Source organism: Hyaena hyaena, unplaced genomic scaffold (assembly GCF_003009895.1).
Source record: "Hyaena hyaena isolate Hyena2069 unplaced genomic scaffold, ASM300989v1 scaffold_268, whole genome shotgun sequence".
Lineage (NCBI taxonomy): Eukaryota > Metazoa > Chordata > Mammalia > Carnivora > Hyaenidae > Hyaena > Hyaena hyaena.
In genome coordinates, this window is record NW_024080898.1 from 2,155,517 (window position 1) to 2,169,052 (window position 13,536).

The 13,536-nt window shown below is 55.2% G+C and overlaps 1 protein-coding gene across 3 annotated transcripts in view; it reads right to left on the reverse strand.

Annotated features, from left to right (window-relative positions):
* CYRIB (CYFIP related Rac1 interactor B) overlaps positions 1-11,863 on the reverse strand; it is a 146,194-nt gene extending 134,331 nt beyond the window's left edge. For 2 of the 3 annotated variants that reach the window (XM_039245723.1, XM_039245726.1), the window contains exon 1: positions 11,691-11,862. The gene's annotated coding sequence lies outside the window, so the exon portion shown is untranslated. Of the gene's footprint in view, positions 1-11,690 lie in introns of all 3 variants that reach the window. The other variant, XM_039245728.1, reaches the window with a different exon arrangement.
* Between the last annotated feature and the right edge of the window lie 1,673 nt (positions 11,864-13,536).

The following is a 13,536-nucleotide window of genomic DNA, read 5'->3' on the forward strand; positions in this document are numbered from 1 at the left end:
AATCTTGGGATTTCAAATGAATGGTTAAAAACACTCCACTTCCCATTTGCCGCCCAAGGCAGAGAATGAGTTCATACCCTCATCCATCAAGCGTACATGGGGCGCGTGTGCACCAGCACCTTTGGATGCTCTGTGCCTGCCTTAAAAAATATATATGAGGAGCCTTTAACCAGAACCTCTCCAAAACCCAGGCAGGGATGGCAAGCAGGCTGCATGAAGGACACAGACTTGGAGAGAAAACGACATTTCAAATACCACAGAGACTGCCCGGAAATCTGCAGTCCCATAACCGGTTTGCACTCAGCCCCCCAACAGAGGTGCCTTGGGCTGCCCTTCGCAGGTTCCCAGAAGGGCTGGTGCACCCTTTCCCTGCCCCCTGGAACCCGCCACAGGGCACAGGCAGCAGGTTCTGAACAGCAGCCCCTCTCCCAGATCAAGTTCACCCCTCCCCCCCACCCCCCATGCACAGGTGGAGGCGGGACCCACGTGCCCGTGCACAGAAGCTTGCCTTACCTTCCACGGAGACCACGGCTCACTCCACCGGAGCCGGAAGCTCACTTTCACCTCGGGGTCACCCACACAGAGAGCACTTTGTTATTCCTAATGGGCAGCGGTCATGCATCCTACCTTTCCCTGAGAGTAACTTCCACATGACCTGAGAGGAGATCCTGGCACTAGGGTGTCCCCAGATGCCCTTCGCCCATCACCCGCTAACCAAGAGGGCAGGTGGTGAGTCTTGAAAAGTCACGTGACCTCCGACCCCAGGTTATCTCCCTCATCAAACGGCAACAGGGAGTCCTCCTCCACGGCTCTAGGCAGGTCTGCTCCCTGATGGCTATTACATTCCAGAACCGCTGGATGCCTCTGCCCAGTTGTCTTCCAGTCCTGCTATCAGGGCTGTTAAGTATTTTAACCTCAGGGATGCCTGGGTCCAAGTTTTAGTAATTGCTCTGTTCTGCTGTACACTATTTATAAAGTGATCTAAACACTGGTTTTCTTTCTTTTCCTGCAAATAGTAGAGCTCTTGGTTTCTTAGAAGAGACCAGAGAGGAACAGAGAAGAGGGGAGAGGAGGAGGTTTTCTTCCAGGAAAAGTAATATCATAACCACATTGCAGAAAATGCATAAAAGAGAAAGGAACAGAAATTTATATATATTCATAGCCCCTGCCACGACCTCGGACGCCATTTTGGTGTGTATTTCCTTCCAAACGTTTTTCCTACAAACGACTCCTTTTCTCCGTTTCCTCCCAGCCTCCTGCACCCTCTTTTGAGGGGTACACCAGGGCTGATCCACGTATTTGCTCAATTTCAGATGCTTAGGTTACTTCCATTTGTTATCGTCAAAGGGGCTGAACTGACCATCTCTGTGCAACATTCTATCCATACTTTGACTTGTTTCTTTAGGAAATCTTACAGGAAGTAGGTTCACAGGGTCAAAGGCTGCAAGTATCCTCATGACTCTTGATATAAATTGCCACGGTTTCCCGGAAGGGCCTTTGTAGGACCCAGTTGGCCACCAGCAAAAAGACACAGGTTCCTTCCTGGGGCTGGGGAAGCCTTTCCTAGGCATCATGGGGTGGGGACAGGGACACCCACTGGGTTTTCTCTGCAGTGAGCTCTTATGGAACCTTCCAGTCTCTGCACATCAGCACATGCAATCTTGGGGGCTTTACAACAGCCCCTTGTCGGGTGGGAGCTCCATAACACATATGAAAACAACCTCCAAAGTGGAATCAAATACCCTCTCCCTCCTGCCCCAACAGCTACTTAATATGATGGAGAACGAAAGATCAGCTTCCTTCTATTTCGGTTTTAAGTGTCCAAGGCCTTGAGACGGAGATTAATTTACCTGGGAGAGGCATTTTCCAACCACATTCCTGGTCATGAGGGGAGGTGCTTGCGGAAGGCGGGGTGGGGACACTCCAAAGGTCATACCTTCTTTATTCCTCATTTACTTCTGCAAGGGGGGGTCTGGGGGAAAGTCACAAGTATGCAAATGCTCTTTTTCTACACTTCCCCTGCATTTCATCACTGAAACTTTGAGAAACACTGCTTGGGAAAGAGAAGGCCCCACTCGGAGGCAGGGCCTCAGGGAGTGGGGTCATCTCTCAAGGCTGGGGTCGCTCATGGACGCAGAAGCCCTTTCAGATCGACTCCACATCGGGGCATCCAACCACACCCTGGGGATGTGCAGGATCAATGACTGTCGGAAAGGTCCTAAATCTGGGGGCTCTTGTGACCAGGGACTTTGCCTCTATTTAAAAAAAAAAAAAAAAAAAAAAAGTCAGGCCTCACTACGCTAAGAGAATGCCTCTGTCCTGTCCACTGGGTCCAAACCACAGGACAGCTGGACCCAAAAAAATTCTCTCTAAAGTTAGTCACACTCAAGCAGGAGAGACCCCCGGAATAATCACACATACATGTACATAATACACGTAGGCCACCACTGGGTCAGGACACTGGCGCGTTGAGGCTGTCCCCCATCGAGCACAGCATAAATGGAACTGTGTATCATGTGCTAACTCAACTCAGCCATATCCAACTCGACTCAAAGGGCCAAATGCTTTATTTTTCTCTTAAAGAGTTTTATGTTTTAAATAACATAAAAGTGTGTTTTACCTGTTGTATTTTGTTTGTATTTATTTTTGAATATCATACTTGATAGTACACCGTACACTATTGTGCCTGCCGTACATCTCCTCCAACGTGTTAGTGCACAGCACCCCATACACAAAAAAGCACCTGTGTGCAAAGGGTGACTCAGGCCCATTCAGGAGACCGTCCGAGATCGTTTTCACCGTGCTTCATGCCTCATTTTCATCAGGGCCTCGGAAAGTCATGATTAAGACAACTCTGCTGTATTAAGGTTTCCCCTACTTTGTGCTTTTAGGCTTTGAGGGATGTGTTGTTTATTAGGTAGTAGCAGAAAAGCAGTCTCAGATCACAACAGGAAACCAGTCCTGGGCTGGCGAATGCCTGGGAGGGGACGGGGGGCGGGAGGGAGAGGGCCCCTGGCTTTGTAACGGGCCTGCCAAGGACAGGTTGTCTGGGCATGAAAGCCTGAGCCCTGAGCTGCCTGTGCAGCCCTTAGCAGGCTTTCCCCTCCCTGGCCTGCTCCCCCATTCTTTCAGAGTGGCATAGATGATTCTCAATCTTCTGTGTGACTCTGGACAACTCACCTCACCTCTCTGGGCTTCCGCTGTCTGAACAGGCTCCCACCTTGGAGGAGAATCAGCATGGCCCGAGTGGGATTCCTGGACCAAGCCTCCCTGTGTAGAGATGCTGACCTCTGTAGCACTTGGGGCAGGTGGGCCCTGAGGTCGGTCACCTCCAGCCAGGAGATGTTTCCTCTTTCCTGACCCACGCCTTACAAATTCTGTTTGCTAGGTGAGCCATGGCCTGAAGAAGTCTGGGAAGGATGGGACTAGATGATCTTCAACGTCCTTTCCATCCGAACACCAGCCACCCCACCCCAGCACCCGCAGAGTTAGAAACAGAGGCAGGAGACTACAGTACCTAGGGGTTCTCTAACAGAGTGTGTAACAGGGACATCTGCACCAGAATCACGGGAGAAGGCTTGTTCACAACGTGGATTCTTGGCCCTCCCACCCGGGAAGCTTAAGTACACCAAGTTATGTCAGACAGAGGGAACACTGGGGTACAGGGAACACATGCATAGAATGTTCTGGCAAGTTCACATACTGAAAGTGGATGGGAGGAACAAGCAGAGGCATTAATACTGTGTCCACTCATTTTCTCAAGGCTACAATGACTGGTGTCCAAACACTGAGAATTCCCTTTCAAATTCAACCCCCCGACACACAAACCCACAGAACCCATCTCCCCCCACATCCTTGTCTGGTGGGGGTCCCCACATACCATGCGATGTACTGCAAATCCCAACACCAAATGCAACACATGACCCCACAGAACCCATCTCCCCCCAAATCCTTGTCTGGTGGGGGTCCCCGCAGACCGTCCGATGTGCTGCAAATCCCAATGCCAAATGCATCAAGAGGGGTATTAATAGTGTGAGTCAGTTTCACACTGAATTTACCAAAAAGCCTCATCACTCAAATTAGCCCAAGGCCTCCATCTACCTGCAAAAGTACTTTATAAATCTGACCTTCCTTCGATGGCTGCTCACAGTCGACGGCTCTGGTGACAGTGGTGGCCGAGATGCCTACCATGAACCCCCTCCCCCTAGAAACCCAGCCCCTTGCAGCAGCATGGAGCAGCAGCAGGGGCTACTCTTTGGTACACAGCTCACTTTGCAGATTTGGGGAGTCATGTTTGAGGTTCACCTGAAAGAGGCAGTCAAAATAGCGGGTGGGCACTGAAGCTGATGGCTTTTAATTCTAGCTCTGCCTCCATCAGCCTCCGAGTTTTCGGTCTCCTCCTCTGTCAGATGGGGATGACATGACCTGCCTCACGGAGTTCCTGTGAACGTAAGAAATAAAACACGCAAACACGCATCGTCCACGCTCAACAGGGAAAGCGGTTATTCTTTCAAAACAAACAAAACAAAGTCACAAAAGCCACAACATGATGCTCACAGGAGCTGTGTGATTTGGGAGGCCATAAATGCCGGCACGAAGGCTCGGAAACGCTGCCTCGGTCCCCTCTCCGCCCTGCTCAATCAGCCCGCCACGCTGCCCTCTCTGGTGTCAAGTGACTGGCCCTGCTATCCTGTCCCCAAATCTAGCCAGAGAGCTTCTCCAGTTGCTGGGCGACAAGAAGGGGCCTTGCGGGCGTTGGGTGTGGGTTAGCCCAAGGAAACAAAGCCTTCCTTCTCAAGCTACCCAGGCCCTTAGAGATGTGTGTGGGTGGCAGTGGGGACACACAAATACACAGTGTGTATTCCCCACACAGATCCATCACAGAGCCTAGCACGTAGTAGGTGTTCACTTAATTATAGTCCCCGAAGGGCAGGAAGGATGTGGTCCCTCCATTATGAACTGAACATCTGACAGCCATGAAGGTGTGCTCAGAAAGGACTGGAAGACCTCACTCTGCTTTCATTCACAAGCCCGTGTGTTCTCGTGCACGCTGGCTGGCCTCGGACGCCTCCGGGGCTCAGAGCAGCATACAAAGCCAGAGTTCAGGGGAGCAGGGCAGACATTTTAGGATGTTATTGGCGGGGTTTCACTTCCACATTGTCTTCTGCATTTTACTTCAACTCTGGTTTTGAGCAAAGCTGGGGCTGGTGCAGAAGACTCGCAGGGAAGGCCTCCCTGAGTCTGCAGACTCCTCTCCCTGAGCCCGGGCCCCGGAGGCTGCGGGGACAGCAGACTTGCATCACGGAGCATATCGGGCTCTGACACTGGGCCCCGAGCCAGGCACAGTCAGACATTTCCTGATGTAAGAGCCACAAGAAGCTGTGAAACAGGCACTGTGATGCCAGACGAGGCTGTGCGATCTGTAAGACTCCACGGTTAGGGAGCCGGCTGCGAACGGAGGTGGACCCGGCCCCAGGTGCACAGCCCTTCATGCTGCCAGCGGCCCCCTGCCAAAGAAGACCCCCGGCGGGGCCAAACATGGCGTCTGGTTTTGCATGAAGCCACCCCAGTCGTCTGAAGGTATCTTCAAGAAACACTTGCCCCCCATCAAATTCATACCCCACATCTCCTCCAAGAGGGTGGCCCTGGCCAGAAAGCTGCACCGGACACAAATCAGTGCTCACTCACCAGGCGCCACGTCCTGCAGGAAGCGGACCCTTGGGGAGTGTTTCTGCGGTGGGGGGATAGCTAGGAATTTCATGCACCTGATCTCATGAGTCCTCCAGACCACCCGGGGTGCCGAGCAGTGTTAGCCCAGCCTCATCGGGACCGTTCTGGCTCAGCAAGGTGAGGACTGGCCCAAGGTCACATGGCCTCCAGATAGCAGGGCCTCCTCCAGCCCCATCTGCTGAGTGGGCATCGGGTTTATGTTCCAAAGAGCTCCAAGCGGCCAGACAGAGCCAGTCACAGGAGGCTGGGGCCGACCAGCAAAGCTGCCTGCTGTCCAGGTGCCTGCCTGTCCTTGACCCCTGTGTGCAAATGCTCCCCACTCTATTCCCCAAATCTGAGGATGCTGGTGGGGGAGGGGCAGGTGGCCCAGCAGCCTCTGATGGAGCTTAGTCCCCTGCGGAAGGACGGTCACCAGTACCGGTGGCGGTGAGCTAGGGCAGGATGTCCAGCCGGCATAGGAAGCCATGTGCAGCCGTGTGAAGGGGCCTGGCTGAGACCCGGGTTCCAGGCCTGATTTGGCCTCTTGGGCAAGATGGTTCCCCTTCTGGGTTCCAGTTCCCTCATGCGTTAAATTAAGACCACTGGACGCCTAAAACCTGACACTCTGACCATGAACTTCCTGTTGGATCCTTGCAGCCCACAACCGCGTGTGAAGGCCCGCGGAGCTCACAAGGCCTCCCTCCCCACCTCAGCTGTTCAGAGTCCAGGCCTTGGGGGCTTATTCAGCGCCTCCTGGGCCTGCCCAGGCCTCTGTGTTGTCACCGTCATCTGTGTCAGGCCTCCGCCAGTTAACTGTTACGTTCGGTGGCACCGCTGCCTCTTCCACTGACCGAGCAGCCTCACGACTCCGTGTCATGTTCAGATTCACATCCACTTGGTCCAGGTCCTGAATGAACGGCGGGAGTGGGGGCCTCCACGCGCTCCCAACCCCAAGTGTGGTCCCCGGATTGGGGTCTTTGCCCAACCCTGCCTGTGACGCAGGACCCGCAGAGAAACCTCCAAGTGACCTGGGGGAACACTCTCACGTGCCTCACCCCACATCCCTCGCGTTGACCACCTAGAAGCTTCCCAACCTATGGGCCTTAGCAGGACTCACTAAAATGTAGCCTGTCATTGACCAAAGAAGATTTGTCTTAGGAACCTTCTAGAAACTTGCCACTCACACACAGGATCTGAAACGTGCAGGGTGATTCCTGACAGGCTTAATTCCTGATATGTGTTACCCACTGGCCACCTGAGTCTCAAGGAAGTTCAAGTAGCTCTCAAAAATGTTGAGGTCCCTTCCCCTCGGTCCTGTGGATTTGGCTCCCCTCACTGTCCCCACCCATCAGCCCCTACAAATGGGTGACTGCCGGCTGCCAACATACTGCAGCAGAGAAAAACAGCCCAGGGGCCCCTCTTGCCCCTGGTGGCCCTGTGTCCGTGGTCAGAAAACACTCTTCCCTCATTCTCTACTCTTGACACTTTTTCTTGGAAAGAAAAGAGACTTTTCCAAAACACATTTCGAGGTTTTTCATAAACCCTGCAATTCCTCCAATGGTTTCAGATTATCTTAAATATTTATTAAAATCACTCTCAGCCACACTTCTTGAAACAAATCTCCCTCATTGACTTCGATTATTTAGATATTTACGAACATGATGTCTCCTTCCCTCAGAGCAGATGGCAGCTAGTAAGTCTTTGGAAAGGAAAAAAAAATCAATGGGACAGAACGTAAACTCAATGACTCCCCAGTTTACTCTTCCTGACAAGCTCTGGGATGATTATTTCTTCATTTGGTGGAAGCGCCGTACGAAAGCCAGTCAACGACTGGTTTGGGAAAGCATGGCGCCTTGAGCTGGAATCTAGGAAGGAGCCGCCAGCCAAAGGCTCCATTACCAGTGGGATTCAGAGCCATGTTAGGAGAGAAACAGGACAATGGGACGCAGGCTGGGGATGGAGAGAGCCGGCGGTGGGGGGGGGGGGGGGGGGGGGGGGGGGGNGGGGTGAGGAATGGGCACTGGCAGAGAACCTCCTACGAACCAGGCAGTGCGCTGGGAGGTTCCCCACACCACCCAGAGTGGATCTTCACAACAACCCTTCCAGGCGGTGGTGACCACCCCTCATTTGAAAGTTGAAGAAGGCCCAGGGAGAAAGGACAAATCTCGCTCAAGGTCACAGAGCTAGGGCGCAGCAGAACCAGGGTGCAAACCCAGTCAGGGCCCTAAAGCCGTACCCACACCTGCCTCTACAAGCAGAAACACATGACGGGAAAAATATCATGGCCCTTAACCTCATGCATGCTTGGCTACAAAGTTCCTACCTTTCTTTCAACCCAGAGAGGCCGCTCAAACCATCAAAGACTTAACTCCCAAGCAACAGGGGCTTTGTTCGTCTGAGAATCTGGGGGACGCAAATGTTGGTGGAAAGCTAGAAGGATCGATGCGAAGGTTATGAGGTAGGAAGTGGTGTCATCAATGCATAAAGAGTTAACTCTATGAGAGGGGGAAAAAAGACCTTTGCCCTCAGAAATGGATGAAAACCATGATCTTTTTTTTTTAAGTTTATTTATTTATTTTTGAGAGAGAGCTAGTGCGAGTGGGAAAGTGGCAGGGAGAGAGACAGACAGAAAGAGAGACAGAGAACCTCCCAAGCAGGCTCTGCACTCAGGGCTCAAACTCACCAAACGTGAGATCATGACCTGAGCTGAAATCAAGAGTCAGATGCTTTACCAACTGAGCTGCCCAGGCGCCCTGAAAAACATGATCTTTTTAATTTTTTTTTTACATTTATTTATTTTTGAGAGACCAAGAGAAACTGAGTATAAGCCGGGGAGGGGCAGAGAGGGAGACACAGAATCCAAAGCAGGCTCCAGGCTCTCAGCTGTCAACACAGAGCCTGATGCGGGGCTCAAACCCACAAACCGCAAGATCATGACTTGAGCTTGAAGTTGGATGCCCAACCACTGAGCCACCCAGGTGCCCCAAAACATGATGTTGATGATGCTTTTTCATAGAGCTTTTATCAAGTGTCCCAGATAGGGAAGGACTCCCCAGTTCTCTGGCGAAGCTCCAAGTCCAGTTAAAACAGAGAGGTGGGTCTGGCCTTTGAGAAGCTCACACAGCAGTTGAGGAAACAGTGATTATCACCGCTGATGAGGACCGCCATTTATCAGGGGTCTCAGCTAAGGGCGCCACACTCCTGCAAGAGCAAAGCAACCCCACGCTCTATGGTCCCATTTTACAGATGAGAACACTGAGGCTCTGAAATGTGGTGACACGCCCATGGGCAGTAAGTGGCAAAAGTGGGAGTGTGGATTCGGGCCTTGCTCTCTTACTCAGGCACCTGCAGGGGGAAGCAGGTGGAGAGGAGGTGATTTTGCCTGTTCACAGATGAGGAAAAGATGGTTCCTGCCTGGCCAGTGCGTAGCTCAAGTGGACCCATTGAAAACCTGAAGTGTCACAGACTCCACAGTGCTCACTGGAAGATGGTTTCACTGAAGATGGCCAAGTCCCAGCCTGCTGAAGCCACGGGAGGACAGGAGTCTCTTCAGACAAGGAAGGAGGGGACAGCAATGCTGAGCGTGAGGCCACAATCTCTTGGCACTGGCGTCCCTCAAGACTCCCTCCCATCACGGTCTCTGGATCCCGAGGTAAGAGCTGAGATTGGGATGCCGCAATGGGGAATCAAGATGCACTTGGGAGGAACTGCCAGAGAACAATTTCAAGGTCACCTACAGGCCAGTACACTGACCTTGAGGTGGTGACAGAATGTACCTCCATAAAGACCAAAAGAGAAGCCATCTCTCTTTTGTTCATCTGTCACAAAACGTGTAGCGTGTCTCCAGGCACATGCCAGGCAGCCCGCCAGGTGCCAGGGGAAACACAAAGGCCATTCACATGGGAGTGGAGCCCACAGGAGAGAGTGAGCGTGTTCCAGGGGGAAGGCAGGTGAGGGTCCTGAGTCTGCTGCTTACTAAGGGTCTGAGGCCCAGTCCTGCACTCTCTCTAAGTCTCGTAAAATAAGAATAAAGCCTCTACTTCCCAGGTAGCCGTGACCACTCCATGACTTAGAAATGATCTGCACGTGTTCACACCGCAGCTCACTGCTGCAGAAAGGTCCCTGCTATTGCCCGTCACAATAACAGTGGCACCCAGGCTCACCTCCTGCCCTCCAGGTGGGGGAGGGGAACCCCACACAGCTAAGGATGCTAAGAGAGGTACTCAGAAGCCTTTGGGAGCTGAGAAAGGGACAGGGACAGCTGTCAGAAAAAGCAAAACTACTTTGAAAATCTCCCAAAGTGCAAAAACCCATAGTGGCCCTTTATCTGAAGGCCATTTCCAAGTACCCCTGTGTATCGACCTCACCTCAGCCTCCTTCCTCATACACACCCCCTCCCCAAAGTCTCAGCAGGGATCTGGAAAATGCACGTTCCAACGTGCCTCCCCAGGAAGAAAACTCGGGCCCGCGACCACGCCTGCATGCCCCACCGAGTGAGAACACCACCTCTCCCAGCTTCCTCCACGTTTACAGGAACCCCCAAGCCTGGGGAAACAGCCCGGCTCCAGCCCTGGGGACCCTCTTCGAGACAGGCGTCTGCCGGTGGCGATCAACACGATGCTTCCTTTTCATTTCCACCAAATGCAATCTTGCAAGAATAGGAGAGGCTCAAAGTCAGAGTTTAAGCTCCTTTTCACAAGGAATCAATATTTTCACAAGATAATCCTCCTCGGGGAACGGATGGATTACAGAAATCCCAGGTGGCAAAATGTGGCTCTCTGGGGATTGTGGGACGGATGTTACGGGGCAAGGAAGCCACAATGTAGACCCACACCCACTCACTTCTCAAAACTCACCGACCCAGCTCTTCATTTCACAAATATCTACTCAGAGCCTCCCGGGGGCCCAGGGACCCCCTCCAGGCCAAGGGGGATGCAGAAATTAGTGGCCAGGTGACTGACAATGAGACTTGCCATAACTGCGCCCTCTCCAGGCCAGGAAGTCCAAGCTCACTTTCTCTAGGCCCTACTCAAAGCACCCATTTTACAGACAGACATCTAAGACCGGTGAGGGTGAGCGATTTGCCCAAGGTCACACAGCCAGTGAGGCAGCAGGGCCAGGAATTTAGCATAGGTGGAAAGTCCATGTGACACTCCCCAGCAACCTCCTTCCCCCCACCAGCTCCATTTCTTGCAGCTGGGTGGGGATCAAAAACGACCCCCCCCCCCACACACACACGGGGTTCCAGCCGGGGAATGGGGGGCGAAGTCCCCGGTTCCGTCTTCCTCCCACCCCCGACACGGCACGCACTGGTTCGAGACCCACTGTGTGAACACAGACCCAGGAAAGCCCTGCAGGCTGCAGGGGCACCCACCCGTTAACACCGAACTTCCATTTAAAAAAAAAAAAAAAAAGATGAAAAGATAAAGGGCAAAGAGGAAGTGCTCTTTAAACATAGGCGGGTGGTTACCCCAGGAGGAAGTCTTGAAGCCAATGGAGATTTTGTTCACCCCCTCCAGTTCCTCTGTTCGGAGCAACTGGCCTTCTAGCCCCCAAGCAAGTTGGCCGGGGGGCTGCACTGCGCCGGGGCCAGACCCCGCGCCCTCACCTGGCGCGCAGCAGGGGTCCTGGGGGGGCAGCCGCCCCGAGCGCCCCCTCCCTCCCGGCGCGGGGCCCCGCCGCGCGCTCCCCGCAGCTGGGTGGACACAGGCGACGGGGCCCCGCGGCGTGCGCTCCCCCTCTCCGCGCCCTCCCGCCCCCGCCGCGTCCTCCGGGAGGGGGGGGGCCCGCGCCGCCCCCACCCCTGCGGCGCCCCCTCTCCCACCGCCGCGGCGCCCGGCCCGCACCCCCGGCCCCGCACCCACCGCGCGCGCCCCGCGCCCGCACCCGCACCCGCACCCGCGCCGGGCGCAGGCGGCTCCGGGGGCGCGCGGGCGGGCAGGGCGGCCCGGGCGGCGGCGCGGCGGGGCCCCGGCACGTACCTGGCGGCCGGGCGAGCGGCGAAGGGAGCGCGGCCGCGGGCGCTGGAGCGCAGGAGCCTCGGTGCCGCCGCCGCCGCCGTTTCCGGGTTGGCGGGTCTCACGTCACCGCCACAGGTTCGCGAGCGGCCCCCGCCGCGGCGGCAGCAGCAGCAGCAGCGGCGGCGGCCCCAGCGAGTGCCAGGCGAGAAATAACTATAAAAGGAAGAGACGCCTCGAGGAGGAAGAGGAAACGCTGTTTACCTTCGAGAAGCCGAGCCGCCGGCGCTCGCACAAAAGGAGGACGCTCGCCGACGCCGCCTCCCCCCGCGCCCCGTCCCCGCCGCATCGCGGGGCCCGGCGTCAGCGCGCGCGGCGCCCCGGGACCGCCCCGCGCCGGCCCCCACCCCAAAACCCGCGGTTGGGGCGGGGGCCGGGGGGGGGGGCCGCGGCGGGGTGACCTTGGGCAAGTCACAGCGGGCGGGTGAGCCGCTGCTCGGGGCGCGCTGGGGTGGGGGGAGCTCAGCGCCCCGCTGACCCAGACGTGGAAACCCCAGCCCCAGGAGGCGCGCAGGGCCGGCCCAAGGTCACGGCCCGTCCGGCAGGGCTCAGGCTCCGGCGCCAGCCTCCCTCCCGACCTTGAGGCCAGCCCGGTTCCTGCGCCGTGGGTCCGCTTCCCTCTCCCCTGTGCTTGGCAATGATGCCAGTGCCTCCCGGCCCACCTCGCAGTGGGGTCGTGGCCGCGTGTGCATTCAAGACATTTGGCCTTCAACAGATACGTCCTGAGGGCCTACTAAGTGCCAGGACTGTTCTAGGCCCCGGGGACACAGTTGGGAACCCAAACAAAATTCCGGCCTGGGAGGCGGGGGGGGGGGGGCGGGCAGTAAGCAAATATCTGATGTGTTTGGAGGTGCTAACTGCTCTGAGGAAAAATAAAGCAGGATCAGGGGAGGGAGCGGGGTGCCTGAGCCACCATGAGTGGCTGGCTCCCCGGGGACTTTCAGTATGCGAGTTCCCAGGCAGAAAGCTCCTCTTTATAAGTCCAGCGTCAGATATTACGGAGACCCCATCTTCCCCCCCTGTACTGGCAATGAATGCACTCTTCTCCGGGTAACAACCCCACCTGCCTGGGGAGCGGATGCTCTTCCCTCTGCCTCGGTGCCCCAGCCCTCAGCAGGTCCTATCTTTGTCTTGAAATTCTGCCACATTTCTCAGGAATATAGACAGTGTTCTTTAAAGTGTCTTTGCACTGACCTCTGGCAGGACGTCCAGAGTTACATCAAAAGCCTTCACTGTCTGTCCGCCCTCCCCACCTCCAGCCATCCTGGATGTGTTGGGGGCTGGGATGTGCCTTTCCCTTACCCAGGCCCAGTGCTGGGAGCTGGAGGGTGCGGAGCTGGGGTGAGAAGATTTGATCCCAAAAGGACTCACAAGGGGCTCCTGGCCCCCGTGTCTGCAGGAAAGCAGCCCAGATGACAGAGTGTGGAGGAGACAGAGGGCGAAGGGTGTTTCTTCAACCTGGAAGGGGAGGGAGCCATAGGGGGGCAGGAGGAGATTGTAAAATTCCTCCTAGAAGTTCTGAGAGGTATTTAGGCCAAGTGAAAAAGAAGCACCTGGAAGCTTGCCTGAGCGGCAGTGCCCTCAGCTCTAAAGAAGGGACCCGAGGCCCCCCCTTGCTGTGGTGAAGAGGTGACACAGCTGGGTCCTGAACTAGCAACCTGAGAAACAAGGTGGGGGGAACCAGAGCTGAGCTGAGTCCGTTTCTTTCCTGGCTACTTACAAAGTGGGCATTAATAATCTGAACATTTTTGAAGTTCTAACCAGTTGCCAAACACCGTGCCCATCTAATTTAATTCTCAGAACAGCCCCA